General features: G+C 41.0%; 1 pseudogene across 1 annotated transcript in view; it reads left to right on the top strand.

The window, feature by feature from the left end:
• LOC311129470 (DENN domain-containing protein 2A-like) overlaps positions 1 to 15,885 on the top strand; it is a 71,919-nt pseudogene extending 56,034 nt beyond the window's left edge. The window contains exons 13-17 of the transcript XR_014615311.1: positions 4,789 to 4,966; positions 5,109 to 5,150; positions 5,285 to 5,393; positions 15,245 to 15,675; positions 15,814 to 15,885. The product of XR_014615311.1 is annotated as a DENN domain-containing protein 2A-like (transcript). The remainder of the gene's footprint in view (positions 1 to 4,788; positions 4,967 to 5,108; positions 5,151 to 5,284; positions 5,394 to 15,244; positions 15,676 to 15,813) is intronic.
• Positions 15,886 to 16,465: the final 580 nt, after the last annotated feature.

Below are 16,465 nucleotides of genomic sequence, written 5' to 3'. Positions count from 1 at the left end.
GATCGTATATAAATGTAAGCAAGGTTTGAAATGATTGGGTTTTAGTCAAATATTATATCTGCTTGGGCTTCTTGTGGTCAATTTCCAGTCTACATATTTATCGTAATTGTGTTTTTCGGCCCATGACCATCCGCTCAAAATCAAATCACATTTTATTGGTCACATACACATATTTAGCAGATGTTATTGCGGGTGTAGCAAAATGCTTGTGTTCCTACTCCAACAGTGCAGTGGTATCTAACAATTCACACAAATCTAAAAGTAAAAGAATGGAATTAAGAAATGTATAAATATTAGGACGAGCAATGTCTGATTTGTCATTGAATAAAATACAGTTAAGTACAGTATATACATATGAAATGAGTAAAACAGTATGTAAATACTATTAAAGTGACTAGTGTTCCATTTAAAGTGAACAGTGATTCCATGTCTATGTACATAGGGCAGCAGCCTCTAAGGTGCAGGGTTGAGTAACCGGGTGGTAGCCGGCTAGTGATGGCTATAACAGTCTGATGGCCTTGAGATAGAAGCTGTTCTTCAGTCTCTCGGTCCCAGCTTTGATGCACCTGTACTGACCTCACCTTCTGGATGATAGTGGGGTGAACAGGGCGTGGCTCGGGTGGTTGATATCCTTGATGATCTTTTTGGCCTTCTTGTGACAGCGAGTGCTGTAGGTGTCCTGGAGGGCAGGCAGTGTGCCCCCCGGTGATGCGTTGGGCAGACCGCACCACCCTCCGGAGAGCCCTGCGGTTGCGGGTGTTGCAGTTGCCGTACCAGGCGGTGATACAGCCCGACAGGATGCTCTCAATTGTACATCTGTAAAAGTTTGTGAAGGTCTTAGGGGAGAAGCCACATTTTTCAGCCTCCTGAGGTTGAAGAGGCGCTGTTGCGCCTTCTTCACCACAATGTGGGTGGACCATTTCAGATTGTCAGTGATGTGTACGGCGAGGAACTTGAAGCTTTTCACCTGCTCCACTGCGGTCCCATCGATGTGGATAGGGGCGTGCTCTCTCTGTTGTCTCCTGAAGTCCACGATCAGCTCCTTCGTTTTGTTGCCGTTGAGGGAGAGGATATTTTCCTGGCACCACTCCGCCAGGGCCCTCACCTCCTCCCTGTAGGCTGTCTCATCATTGTTGGTAATCAGGCTTACTACTGTTGTGTCGTCTGCAAACTTGATAATTGAGTTGGAGGCGTGAGTAGCCACGCAGTCATGGGTGAACAGGGAGTACAGGAGGGGGGCTGAGCACGCACCCTTGTGGGGCCCCTGTGTTGAGGATCAGCGTAGTGGAGGTGTTGTTTCCTACCTTCACCACCTGGGGGCGGCCCGTCAGGAAGTCCAGGACCCAGTTGCACAGGGCGGGGTTCAGACCCAGGGCCCCGAGCTTAATGATGAGGGTACAGGGTACTATGCTGTTGAAGGCTGAGCTATAGTCAATGACCAGCATTCTTACATAGGTATTCCTCTAGTCCAGATGGGATAGGGCAGTGTGCAGTGCAATGGCAATTGCATCAACTGTGGATCTATTGCGGCGGTATGCAAATTGAAGTGGGTCTAGGGTGTCAGGTAAGGTGGAGGTGATATGATCCATAACTAGCCTCTTAAAGCATGATGACAGAAGTGAGTGCTACGGGGCGATAGTCATTTAGTTCAGTTACCTTTGCTTTCTTGGGTACAGAAACAATGGTGGACATCTTGAAGCAAGTGGGGATAGCAGACTGGGATAGGGAGACATTGAATATGTCCGTAATCACTCCAGCCTGCTGGTCTGCACATGCTCTTAGGACACGGCTGGATATACCGTCTGGACCGGCAGACTTGCAAGGGTTAACACATTTAAATGTCTTACTCACGTCGGCCCCGGAGAACGAGAGCCCGCAGTCCTTGGGAGCGGGCCGCATCAGTGGCACTGTGTTATCCTCAAAGCGGGTAAAGAAGGTGTTTAGCTTGTCCGGGAGCAAGACGTCCGTGTCCGCGACGTGGCTGGTTTTCCCTTTGTAATCCGTGATTGTCTGTAGACTCTGCCACATATGTCTCGTGTCTGAGACGTTGAATTGCGGCTCCACTCTGTCTCTGTACTGACGTTTTATCTGTTTGATTGCCTTACAGAGGGAATAATTACACTGCTTGTATTCAACCATATTCCCAGTCACCTTGCCGTGGTTAAATGCAGTGGTTCGCGCTTTCAGTTTAGCACGAATACTGCCATCTATCCACGGTTTTTGATTTGGGTAAGGTTTATTAGTCACAGTGGGAACAACATCCCCTATACACTTCCTGAGGAACTCATTCACTGTGTCCGTGTATACGTCAATGTTATTCTCAGAGGCAATCCGGAACATATCCCAGTCCGCGTGATCAAAACAATCTTGAAGCATGGATTCTGATTGGTCAGACCAGCGCTGAATAGACCTTAGCACGGGTACTTCCTGTTTGAGATTCTGCCTATAGGAAGGGAGGAGCAGAATGGAGTTGTGATCTGAATTTCCGAAGGGAGGGCAGGGGAGGGCCTTGTAGCCATCCTGGAAGGGAGAGTAACAATGGTCAAGAGTTTTTGTAGCGCGAGTACTAGAGGCATTGTGTTGATAGAACGTCGGTAGAGTTTTCCTCAAATTTGCTTTGTTAAAAACCCCAGCTACAATAAATGTGGCCTCAGGTTGTTTCCAGTTTGCCCTCAAGTCCAGTGTAGTTCCTTGAGGGCCGTCGTGGTATCAGCTTGAGGGGGATATACACGGCTGTGACTATAACCGAATAAAATTATCTTGGATGGTAACACGGTCAACATTTGATTGTGAGATATTCTAGGTCGGGTGAACAAAAGGACTTGAGCTTCTGTACGTTATCATAATCACACCATGAGTAGTTAATCATAAAACATACACCATGCCTTTCTTCTTCCGGGAGAGTTCTTTATTTCTGTCTGCGCAATGTACTGAGAACCCAGCTGACTGTATGGACGGAGACCGTATATTCGGAGAGAGCCATGATTCCGTGAAACAGAGTATGTTACAGTCTCTGATGTTTCTCAGGAAGGAGATCCTTGCCCTGAGCTCGTCTACTTTATTGTCCAAGGACTGAACATTAGCGAGTAAAATACTCGGAAGCGGTGGATGGTGTGCACGCCTCCTGAGTCGGACTAGAAGTCCACTCCGAATACCTCTTCTTCGACTGGCAGCGTCTTGGGGCAGCATCTGGAATAAGTTCGTATTTCTGGTCGTAATAGTCGTATTTCTGGTCGTAAACAATTCGGCCCGCGGCTGTATCTGCTTGATGATCCCTGTCTTAGAGTGAAGGAAAATGCCCCTGTGGCAAATATGGGCATTGAGAAGAAATTCGAAAATGACAGAGGAAGTTTTTGTCGAAGGACAAAATATTTGACACCACACTGCCGACTAGTGGTGAAAATACTCACATACAAACTTTTTAAAAAGCAACTGAAGGCGATAAACATCTTCTCTGGTACAAAATGGCCTATGTGGCATCAATATGAGTCATTACAATGTATTCTAGTGTCAAAATTGACTACAAAGTGTAAATAGATAAAACAGAGATTTGCGAGATAATTAGGAGAGACATTTGTTTTGTTATGGAATGAAGGGTACCATAAAAGTTTTCCTTGGGTTGGGTTTATTTCAATCCTGCTCACATGCTCGCAGCACCCAAGTAAATCATCAATTTGGAGTGCAGCTGCATGCGACTCGAACGTAATGCCCATGGTCAATTTTGTTTGACATAGTCCATATGGGGCTAGATACAGACCATCAGTAAATTACACAATGTACATGGGACAATATTTTTAAATGTCAATAGCTCCAGATTTAAAATACTTAAAAACCTCAAACCAATTATAAATGTAAAGAATTCATATAAAATATTGAAAGCATGTAGCACTTTCCCGCACTCAAATGACCTAGTGGCCTCATGGTTGGAATGTTACATTTTTTTATATTTTCATAATTAATAAACATTATTTTAAAAAATAAAACTCAGAAAATCTGGTGTTTCTATGTCAAACAGTTTTGTTATAGTTCAGTCTTCTGTGATGTATTTAAAGTGTAATATTTGGATGCAAACCAAAAATGGAATACATTTCAACTCTATATCTGACATGGTACAGGTGTTTTATTTTTTTAAGCCCATAACCATGTGTGTGAGGTGTATACTATTGTTTCAAAGTAGATTTGTTTAAGACTACCAAGAAACACTCTGTGTGACCCTGATTTAGCCCACTGCAGTAAAAGGTTATTAATGAGACAACTAAAAGGTGTGCAACCATTTACATTGTGTAATTTATTGACGGTCCCTAACTAGCTCCGAGCTAGACTGTCCAAAGTCAAACCAACTCTGCCACGGTCGCACACCAACAGGCTGAAGCTAATTGGCGAAAGAAGTTGCCTAGGCAACTTCAAGACACAAGGTTAGACTGTTTAAAATTATCTAGAAGGGTGAGAGACTGTAACTGTGTACTGTTTTGGCACAGTGAATGTGCAAACGCCTGCCACGTACGAACACACACACACACACACACACACACACACGAGACACCCACATTAAACCACACCCTCAAGACAACTCTCGTTTGGCTACAGTCATGGCCGCTGCATTTCTCAATGAGTAAGCTAAAAAAAACTAGGCCAAATCAGTATGTTCGGCCCCCATTTAATGAACCTTTCTTAGTATGCAGCAAAGAATACAGTGAGTATAACATGAAACCTGTTGTGATTCAACTTGGAGGACAACTAACTAACTGTTAGATAACTTAAATCACTTACCATTTCTCTTCTCTGCAGTACTCTGTCTCAGTGCTGCCATGCGGTGGTGGCTCTACTCTACCCGTTCACCTGGCAGCACACGTACATCCCCGTGCTGCCACCTGCCATGCTGGACATAGTGTGTACCCCCACCCCCTTCATCGTAGGGCTACTGTCCAGCTCCCTCCCACAGCTCACAGAGCTACCCCTAGAGGAGGTGAGAGACTACAACCCCTGTCTGGGGCTCAAACCTCAACAGGAGAATATATGTACTGTTGATATGTTTTGGGTTGCTGTAATCCACAAGGAATTTTGATGGCCAGGACTCACACACCCTATCTGCTTTCCCTACTCCACAGGTGCTGGTGGTTGACCTTGGAAACAGTCGCTTCCTCAGACAGGTACTGTTACTTCACTGATTCACTGATTTAGCCTAGTCCTGGACTCAAATGCAGCTTCATTATGTTCACTTCATCGAAGTCTGTGATATTTAGCTAATCATGTATATTGTTTTTCTTTTGAATGTCCATGTCAGCTGGATGATGAGGACTCTATCCTGCCTTCTAAACTCCAGTCAGCCCTAGAGACAGTCCTGGAGAGGAGGAGAGAACTGGCGTCAGAGCGAGGAGGACACGGTCCCAATGGTACAATTATATATTAGAGAGAAAATAGTCTCCTTTGATTACTTGTGATTGGCCGACAACAACAAGCTACACACGCCATTCTTGTGAAAAGCCTGAGCAGCAGCATAAAGTGGCACTAGCATCTGGCTCTGTGTGTGCCGTGGCAAACAAGTTAGGAGATCAATGGAAGATGGAATTAAAATGACAGAATTAAAGTTAAATGAGAAGGATAGGCTACAACGACCAAGAGCCAACAGGTAGGCTGGTACTTAATACTCTGAATGGAGGAGTTGTTGTAATTGTGTAGGCCGGGGAAAGAGCAGCCTATGTAGTGTTGTGTCGAGTAAACGTTGCTAATTATGCTGTGCGACCAAGGAGAACCGCTGACGCTGTATTTTCATCATAAAGGTTTATTCATAACAAAGGGTTACAGCGTCGATTTACAGATACCTGCAGATACCTGGAGAATAATCGCCCCATCTCAAATATGATTATTCTGTCTTCCTTTGTCCTAACTGTGGTATATATCCTATGTAATCTGATATGGGTGTTCCCCTACAGACCAATCACCTGTCTCCACACAACAGACTTCCTCTGTTCTATGGGGTGTCCCCCTAAAACTGCTCCCCAGATGCTCCCTCTAAGCTGAATAAACCTCCTCTCAGGTTCCATTTGAAAACGTTAGCAAAGTCATAATTCCTCAGATACTACATATTCCCCCCTTCGAGACAAATTAAGTCTCGAAAACAAAAAGAATAGGATTATGACAAATAACAATTTCTCTCTTATTGAGTAACTTTAACAATAAACCAAAAACACATTTTTCTATGGAGTGTAAATACATTTCTATGAAATATGAACAAATCTTTATGGAGTGTGAATACATTTCTATGAAATATGAACAAATCTTTATGGAGTGTGAATACATTTCTATGAAATATGAACAAATCTTTATGGAGTGTGAGAGCGAAAAACCTGTCTGGCAGCTTTCTTTCCAAATATCCCTCCATCAATCAAGACAGTAAAATTCTCTCACGGCCCCTCTGCCCCAGGCAACCACTTAAGTACTCCAGATCAATTCATAAATATTTATCAATGCATTTGAAACTATGATGCAATTTGAATACACATGAAAGCCTCAGCAAACAAAATACTATCAAAATGTCCACACTAAGGCTGGTCGACCCATCGGACCCTCCTGTGGATTCTCTCTATCCCTGCCTAGACCCAATATCCCTAAGCTTCCACGAAATAAACAAAAACATCTGAGATCCCCACATGTACCCAATAACAGCAAATATCATTCTACAAAAATTAATACAGAAAGAATATGACACAATTTATGTATTACACATGCAAATATGTCTATATATCATTGCAGACACTGGAATGTAGTCCACTACACTTCATCTCCTCAGCAGTGTCGACTTCCAATGCATCGTTGATGATAGAATCGGAAAATTTCCACACCTTCCTTTTTCCACTTCCTCCAGTCCCTTCATATTGTCCTTACATATTGTCCTTGTTTGAGCATTTGAATCCCCTCTACATGTTCCCCCATATGCTTCTGGAAGAAAAGAAAAGACCAAACAGTATCTTTTGCAAAACAACACATTCAAATTAAAACATAATAATATAATAATATGCCATTTAGCAGACGCTTTTATCCAAAGCGACTTACAGTCATGCGTGCATACATTTTTACGTATGGGTGGTCCCGGGGATCGAACCCACTACCTTGGCGTTACAAGCGCCGTGCTCTACCAGCTGAGCTACAGAGGACCACCATCAATATCAACTAAGAATATAAAAATGATATATAAAATGAATCACATTCTATTTCCCCCCTTTGATTCATAACAAAATACTAAAATCACCATAATATTTAAAACCCCTTTGAAAAATACAAAATTGATATCTATCTATCAATACTCCTTTGAGTCTTGACAGAAGGTTAAACCCTCTTATCGTTTCATTTGCAAAACCCTTCAAATTATAGGTAATATTATCTATGTTATCTTCCCAAATTTTTCACCATACCATGGAAAAATCCCCACTTCTCTCTTAGACTTATCCTCCAATGATAGGCTTCCCAGACTATGAAACTTCTCTCTTTCAGAATCAGATTTATCTCTTTCCCTTGCTTCCCCTATTTTAATTTTAAAACCTCATTTGGAAGCTTCAACTTCAACATGTAACAACATCCTATCCATCCATAGGGTAAGAATATATTCTCTCACCACAAACCCCTAAACATATCTAAAATCCCCCAATAGTCACATTATCATTCAAAACTTCTCTCCTTACTAAATGAAACCTCAAAAGTTACATTATATTTCTCATTACTAACCTTATGTTCCTGCTTACCCCAAAGTCATCATATAATCATCACCATCTGATATTCCCTTAAACATCCCTTTCCATCATATGTTTTATTAGAACAAAAACAGCTTTTAGCCCTCACTGGTTTCACCTCCAATGCTTCATAAAGCGCTATTAACTGATTTTCCTTCCTATCTAACAAATTCACATAGGGTAATTCATTTAAGCAATAACACTTAAACCTAGGCCTAAACAAATGTTTCCACAACTACATTATTTTCTCTGTTAATGATTGTTGCTAATACAACATCCCTTATAAAACATAAGATTGACACATACTTGATAGAAATTTAGCTACCTTCTAAGAATCAACCCCATTTTCCTTATGCTGAAATTCTCAACAGACATTTACCCTCAAGATTCCTCACTGATCTTACAGAATGAGGTAACTCCTTGAACTAAAGATTCCTACCTGCCCATCCATCTTTAATTTTCAAACAGAAGAATTAAATCCATATTCCTTCCATTTAGTTTCTCTCTTCCCTAACGAACTGTATTGATCAGATATATCTTCTCGTCTTTCATTAAAATCAAAGAACTCATCCTGTACCTCCATGATAGTATCCTGCACTATTTCAGATGAATCTGCATCATTCTCTACTACCATCTGCTCTCCTATCTCAACACTATCCTTACTACCATTGACAGCACTCTCCATCCGTATCATAAACTCCCGAGTCACTCTTGCTACATCCTTTAGTTTCAGAAAAGTTGTTGTTGGTGTCTGTGTCATACTTCCTACATTTGTTATTGCCGTCGTACCATTAATCTCTTTCAAAGTTACTATTAAAATAGTTGCTGTAGTTGATGTATTAACACTCTTAACTATTTCCAGTGGGAAAGTTACAGATATCCTCTGTGTAGTATTTACTGTTGGAGTGGCTACTGTAATATACTTCTCCTGAATTCCTTTGGTGACTGTGGAAGCTTCAACAGACCTCAAATCTTCCATATGAGCGTCACCTTACGAGTTACATAACCTTTTAACCAATAATTCTTAGCCGGAACAAACTTTAATGCTTGCACTAAATAAGTACACATATATTCTCCCTGATCTTTCCATGTAACATTACTCAAAATAAGTGAGCAATCACTCATAACCCTCTTCCACTTCATATTGTTGTACAAAACATACTTCCTTTCACTAGGTGAAACAGCTTCTACTTCTGGTCTTCATAACAACACTTCTTCTCCATAATTATCTCTCCACATGAGAGGAACCTCACCTCTACACATTCCTTCTCTCACATCTACAAGGAAGATGAGCTGTATCACCCATCCTAACCCTAATGACAGTCTTTTCCTCTAAAATTGGTTTTGGAGCGATTGGCTCCCTTGTAATCAAATGTGATATATTTATAGCTTTAATAACTGTCCATGTTGAAATAGTTAAATTGCTTCTCACTGTTGTTATAATATGCTGAAGTGTTGATGTAATTGTTGTTGATTCATCTATTCTCCCTAAAGCTTTGAACTCTTTACTTGTATTTCCATCTATCACCACTAGTGTCACTACATTAACTCTCAGTCCTAACTCTAATCCCTCACTTTCAACCTTTTGATCATAAAAAATACATTCATAATCACCTTGATCTTCCTGCTGGGAATTGTAAATATAGATACTACAATCACCCTCAATCTTCATTATTCTCTTATCATTCAGCAACGCATACTTTCTCAATGCAACTGCTCCTAACAGATCTAAACTCCTACCATATCTATCTTCCCACTGAACTCTAAATTTCCCTTCACCACTGTTCTCTCTCTCTTACTACTAACATTGAAGCTTAGCTGACTGTCCTAGAGTTCCTTCAACCCTAGTTTTCTTAACTTTTTTAATCTGACTTTTCTCCTAACTTTTTCAAAAACCATTTCACTGATTTATCCACAAATTCCTTTCCCACTAATTTTAGAACATGTGATCGGGTAATCCCCACCTGCTTATAACTTCTTTACACACAGACTTGGCAAACGATTGAGCATCTTTTAGCCTAGTTTGACATCTTATTCACCTCTTGGTGTAGGAATGTAACCAAGAATAACAGTCACCCCCTGTAAACATTATTTTTCAGACAGATTGTGCTCCTTCCTATGATATATAATCAATCTTTTCAAGCAAATATGATTCCCAAAAACCATACTCCTTTGTAATCTTTCCCTAACCTTAGCCTTCTTTAAAGAATCTTCACTGAGATTTCCACTCCAGAATACTCAAGACAAATCCATCTCTGTCATCATCAACCATTGGTAAACCTTTTCCTTTGGCACTTCTACCAGACAGCCGTCTGGTGTACATCTTATTGTACAGTTCAACTTACACAATGCATCTCTTCCCAACAATGCAATAGGTATATGTTCTGATACCAGTATGGGTATTGTAATTTTCTTCATTTTCATAGCAGAGCTCAATTGGTTCCTTAAGAGTAATCAACTGTTTTACTCCCTCAAATCCCTATCCTAATTAGTCAATTTTATATAGTGAGATGTGTAACCTCTTCAGGCTGAACACAGATAAAAGCTGTTCCACTATCCGCTATCACTTCCCATAGTCCTTTGTTTATTTTCACTTCAATTGTTGGATCTTTTTCCGGTCCTGATGCTACCAGCTGACACCCCCCTTTCGGATCTTCTAGGCACCCCTAGAATCCTTGCTCCGTGTCCCTATAAGGGTTCACCTGTCCTCCAGATGATCTTCACTTGCTCCTGTATCTTCCTCTGAAATTCTTTCTTTCCAGAAACTATCTATGGATATGAAACAACTTGTACCACTAGTTGTTGCTGGTACAATTGCATTTGACCTTGTTCAGTTGAAGCTGTGGTAGTGATTGTTGATTTGGTGCACACTGATTCTTCATAACCAAAGCTTTTCTTCTCCTTCTTCTTCTCCCCGAGTTGTAATTCATCAAGTTTTCTGAGAGTTTCTTGGTCCTGTTCTTTCTAGTTGTTGACATATCGGTATTCTTCAAAGGCTTATATTCTAGGCTCTGTCCTCGAAATATCATCTTCCATCTTCTTCTTACTTGTGCTCTCTTTCCTTTCCTCAATGTATTCTTCTCCAATTCTTGGGATCCTTTTCTCAGCAGTTTTTTCTCCTCTTCTGTATCTTCTTGAGTTGTTCTTCCAGTTCTCTTTGTCTCTTCTAAATTATTCCCCTTATCCAGGCATAATACACATCAGTCTATATCTCTTTCTATTTCTTCTTTGCTAATCATTGTAGAATAAAATCCTCTTGAATATGAAGCCCCTTTAATCTCCAAATCTTCATCGCTGTCTCCATCTTTACTTTAATCAGAACTCGAATCTCTTGTATTCTTCTTCTTCAAACATCCATCACCCCTTCTTTCCGCTATGGCCAACCTCCGTCTGATCACAGAGTCATATCCACCCATGATCTCTTCTCAATCACTCTGATCATCATCATCATCTTCTTCATCTTCAAGTTCCATCTTCCTGAACCTCATTCCACTCTTAGTTTCCAGACATCTCATTTTCTTCCTACTTTTGGAGTTTTGGATTCATCTTTATGGTCATTTCTGCTTTTCCTCTCTCTATTATTCAATCACTTTCATCATGTTGATGACGTCAGGGTTGAGATTCCCTTCCACTAGCTATGGTTGTTCAAAGTCAGGCCAACGTTTATTCCCTTTTCCAGATAACCTTTAGTTAATGGTATTGCAAGGTTTACTATTTTCAACTATATCAACAGGTGTAATTACTTTCATAGTTCTGATGTCCTTTTTCCCCATTGTAACAACTATTTTTTTTTATATTCCTTTATTGTGAATTATTTTTATTATTTTAGACTATATAGCCTATGGTTTCCTCCCTATTTTTTTCTCCTTAATTAATTAGTCAATTAATTTATTCATCAATTAATTTATTTTTTCATTTTATTTTATTTTATTTTACCAAATTATTGATTAGTGGCAATCTTACCACATCCAATCAGGAAATTAAATGAAAGTAGTCAACTTCAGAGCAATCCAAAAAAATAAAGACTTCTAATCCTACAACACTACAGTACTCACAAACCCCATTGCTTAATAAGCACCCAATGACCTTAATTTTACAGAATAATGTCAGTACTCGATTCCCCCACTCAACTCTAATCAAACCCACTCATGCACAATAACTCCAATATGCAATTACATCAATTGATCAGTCTGTTGCCAAGTCCCTGTCAAATTGTCATAACATCAATTATGATAGGCACACAAAATATCCTGTATAGGAAGGTAGGTTTTGTAAATATAACAGTACTGGCCTTAGTTACTGGATCCTGTCGCAGCAAACTCTGTCGCGTCACACCCTGTCGCGTGATGTACACGTCAGCACTTCCGCTCTCTCTCTCTCTCCTCCTTCCTCTTATCGTCTCTCATATGACAGAATAACAAAGAACAGACAATAATTTAGTAGTTCATGCACTACTGAGTTATTTCAACCATTCAATATTCCTCCAGTCACATTCGCTCTAAGAATTAACTCAGGAATAGTAGAAATAGCTCAATAACATTTTATTTTATTTATTTAATTAATTATTTTTATTTATTTTATTTTTAATCCGTCAACATATCTCTAGTTTATCAATTCGATAGGTCTCAAGAAAACAGTTTAATCTTCAAACAACAGCCTATTTAACAACCAGAATACACTATTAGTCTCTAAATCTCTCTCTTTGTCTCCCCGCAGCTCAGTGTAGGCAGAGGAGTGGCACATTTGCCCTTACGTAATTCTAGAGTCATAAAATCACGCGCATGCGTAGTCCATTCACCAATACGATTTCAGCGTGAACAGAGCTCTCTCCCAGCTCTCTCCAAGCTAGACAATAGAAAGTAGACAGTCCCGCTGTACTTCCTCTCTTTTACCCCTCATAGACAAACAATAACACTTAACAGAGCTCACAAACCATAGGACACAAATCCTACACTATTCTATATACAATTTAAGAGGCTTAATCCATTCCTATGGATGTAGCATGTAGCATGTATCATGTAGCATGTATCATGTATCATGTAGCATGTAGCATGTTACCTCCGTTGCGCCGTAAAATTCCTTTGTTCCTAAATTTAGGCTGCCACGAGGTCCGCGGACATCCAATGAGCGGTCACATCAATCATATGATTCGTCAACCACATGCTGAGAGGTAACTTACAACCGAATATATATGCCACAGCCTCAAGTCCCCTGGACTCACCTAACTACACCTAATGTGTTTTTAGGATTTTTGGCCTATCATAATGATCGCCTCATTACGAGGGTTTTCCATAGATTAGCAATGGTTCTAAGTTGTACACATTTACCTTGGCCTTATTCCTTTCAATCTATTCTTCTTGAACTTTATTCAAGCAAAATATCCCTATAGACACTCCCCCCTTTTTGCGTTGTTTACCAGCGCAAACAAATTTAGAACGGACTCCTATCCCACAGCATATAACCAACAACGCACACACGCAAGTTCTCAACGGTGCATTCCTTCAACGCACACACACAGACACACGAACTAACCAGAGCCCAAAGTGGTGACAAAACTCACCCTTATCTGCCAGACTCCGGAGCGAAAGTCAGCTGGGCGCTCATGAATGGAACGCTGAGAAAAACGCAATTCGTCCAAATTCCTCGTTGCCATTTTGTTGTGTCGAGTAAACGTTGCTAATTATGCTGTGCGACCAAGGAGAACCGCTGACGCTGTATTTTCATCATAAAGGTTTATTCATAACAAAGGGTTACAGCGTCGATTTACAGATACCTGCAGATACCTGGAGAATAATCGCTCCATCTCAAATATGATTATTCTGTCTTCCTTTGTCCTAACTGTGGTATATATCCTATGTAATCTGATATGGGTGTTCCCCTACAGACCAATCACCTGTCTCCACACAACAGACTTCCTCTGTTCTATGGGGTGTCCCCCTAAAACTGCTCCCCAGATGCTCCCTCTAAGCTGAATAAACCTCCTCTCAAGTTCCATTGTAAGTCGCTCTGGATAAGAGCGTCTGCTAAATGACGTAAATGTAAATGTAAAACGTTAGCAAAGTCATAATTCCTCAGATACTACAGTAGCCTCAGTTAGCCTACCCTGCTAGCTAGCTAGGTAGCTAGCTAGCTTAAGTAGCTTTTCTTCTGGGTTTGATGCAGTCAAAACAGGTACTGTACTATGTAATCAGATTGATGATAAATAACCTAGCTTTGGCAGCTAGAACTTAGTAACAAGTGTGAGTCAGCTTAGTTGCTGCTGTCTCTCTCTCCCCCGCCTGCTGCTAGAATTCCTCTCTCCCTCGGCTCTCGGCTCGTGCATTAACAGCTTAAGTTAATAGCCTACCTTAAAACTTCAATTAAATGCAGAGTCTCAAATAGCCGACTGTCCCTTTTAATATCCGGGCAACGGCACACATTTCAGAAAATAAATGCCTGTTTCAAATAAACGCCGGCAATTCGCCCTCTAGTGGCGAAAGTAAAAACTGTTGAAATGCACAGTTTACATTTACGTCATTTAGCAGACGCTCTTATCCAGAGCGACTTACAGTTAGCGAGTGCATACATAATTTTTTTATTTTGACCCGTGGGATTCGAACCCACAACCTTGGTGTTGCAAACGCCATGCTCTACCAACTGAGCTACATCCCTGCTGGCAATTCCCTCCCCTACCCTGGGCCAATTGTGCACCGCCCCTTGGGTCTCCTGGTCACGGCCAGCTACGACAGAGCCTGGATTCAAACCAGGATCTCTAGTGGCACAGCTAGCACTGCGATGCAGTGCCTTACACCACTGCGCCACTCGGGAGGAGAATAATTATTCTGTCAAGGAAACGTTTTTTTTCCCTTCTCAAAATAGAGGCATACTAAGACAAAAGAAACGTGACAGTGTGTAAATGATAACACATTAGTGCAGGAACTGATAGTCCTGTGTGGCTCAGTTGGTAGCGCATAGTGCTTGCAACGCCAGGGTTGTGGTTTTGATTCCCACAGGGACCAATACAAACATTTATGCACTCACTACTGTAAGTCACTCTGGAAAAGATTGTCTGCTAAATGACTAAAATGTAAATGAAGAAATTGATTAAAATACTGGAATAAAAATATTAAGTATGCAAATTTGCAAAACCTGTGTGCATTAAGGATATAGAAGCCGGTCTCTAATAAGTGCCTGTTGTGTTCAGTGATTTAAGCAAATAAACACCTGGGCTATTAATTGAAGTTTTAAAGGTAGCTCAAAATGGGCTTTTCTGCTGGTTCCCTCACTCGGACAGCTCAGATCAGGTCTGGACCCGCCCGGGTCTATACAGGGTTGTGTCTGGTTGTCCTCAGTGCCGTTCGGACTGGGTCTCCATATTTAAAATGTTTATTTATTCGGGTAGGGTCCAGGGAGGAAATCCCCGGGTCCGTTTCGGAACGGGGTCAAACTTTTTAGACCCTTGAGACCATTAGTTTGAGGTCAACAGACCATAGTGTTTTGCACTGTATCAGTTTTGACAGACCCTTTCTCTCTCTCAGACTCTGGCCACCTCAGCACCGTTGTGTCCGAGGCCTTTGTGCGTTTCTTCGTAGAACTCGTCGGCCACTATCCACTCTTCATCACCGAAAGGGAGGTTGACGCCTCCTCCACTTTCTCCTCCCCCATCCCCTCTTCCTTCCATCGTGAGTCCTTCCGTAAGTCTGTCTCGTCTAAGAGTCTGAGGCAGTTCCTGGAGGTCTTCATGGAGACACAGATGTTTGGCCTGTTCATCCAGGAGAGAGAGCACCACAGACAGGCACTGAGAGGTACGGGTCAAAGGTCAAAGTTCTAAAGCTTTATTGTCCAACTTTGGATAACACAAAGTGTGTTTGTTTTTCTACAGGACTGTTTGAGGTGAGGGTGCAGGAGTATTTGGACTCAATTCATGATAATGAGCATCGCAGGGTTAACAAGTTCCTCAAAGGACTGGGTAAGGATTAGACCGTTACATTGGAGAGTATGAACTGAGTGTTAATTGAGTGTGAGCAGACAAGCTGCTGCTCATATTGTTTAAGTATGTACCTGTGCTTAAAAGGTGGCATGTTTAATTGTATTTTTTTACCTCCAGGAAATAAAATGAAATTCCTGTCCAAAAAGTGATCCCCTCTCAACCAATAATCTGTTAAACCAGTAGCCTACAGCCAGATGAAGATGGGACTGGACACACTAATGACTGAAGAACGAAGAGACCGACTGACAATGAGCTTATTGGGAGTGAGGCCATGTCTAGACTTGACAGTTAATGCAGTTTTTGTATTCTGATCATGGAGTTCTGATCATGGAATTCCGAAGACATTATTTAATTGTAATTTAACCAAGGAAAAACACATTGAGACCTAGGTCTCATTTGCAAATGTGCCCTTGGAACAATACAGAAAAGAAAAGTATACACAATTTAAAACAAAACCAAAAAATCTATAAATAACAAATATTATATACACAATAAACAATCAAACACATTTATAAATATAAAAATCCCTTTCCCCTAAACTTACCCAGAGACAACAACACATCCAAATGAAACGTTACGTGGTCCTCTGTAGCTCAATTGGTAGAGAATGGCGCTTGTAATGCCAGGGTAGTGGGTTCGATCCCTGGGACCACCCATACGTAAAAATGTATGCATGCATGACTGTAAGTCGCTTTGGATAAAAGCGTCTGCTAAATGGAATATTATTATAGATTATTCCACATGATAGGGGCCTGGTAGGAAAAGGCCG

This window comes from Coregonus lavaretus (genome assembly GCF_964263955.1).
Source record: "Coregonus lavaretus genome assembly, chromosome: 5".
Taxonomy (NCBI): Eukaryota; Metazoa; Chordata; class Actinopteri; order Salmoniformes; family Salmonidae; genus Coregonus; species Coregonus lavaretus.
Note: the sequence above shows the minus strand (reverse complement) of the source record. Positions and strands in the feature narration are given on the sequence as shown.